This window comes from Cyprinodon variegatus, unplaced genomic scaffold (assembly GCF_000732505.1).
Source record: "Cyprinodon variegatus isolate N-32 unplaced genomic scaffold, C_variegatus-1.0 Scaffold1622, whole genome shotgun sequence".
NCBI lineage: Eukaryota > Metazoa > Chordata > Actinopteri > Cyprinodontiformes > Cyprinodontidae > Cyprinodon > Cyprinodon variegatus.
This window is the reverse complement of record NW_015152075.1, coordinates 105,004-105,327: the sequence shown is the minus strand read 5'-3', so window position 1 is coordinate 105,327 and position 324 is coordinate 105,004.

Genomic DNA, 324 nt, shown 5'->3' with positions numbered 1-324 from the left:
CCCACCTTTATTTTTTAATAAAAACTAGTTTCTTAAATAAATGTAATTTGTCTTTTTTATTAAGTAATGAAATAAAAATAAAAAAAAGTAAAAAACTTGATTAATTCAAATTGGAATTTGGTGAAAAAAGTATAATTATAATATAATAGTACAAAAGGCTTTGCCATAATGCAGAAAACGTACAGCCTGTTGGAAAACAGAGGGAAAACGTAGCATGTACTGCAAAACATGTTTTGAAAAGTTTCATGCTCTGAAACTGTCCACAAAATCCCGAGTATAAAGCGTTGGTTTGCAAACACAGCTGATTATGATTGTATCATTTTT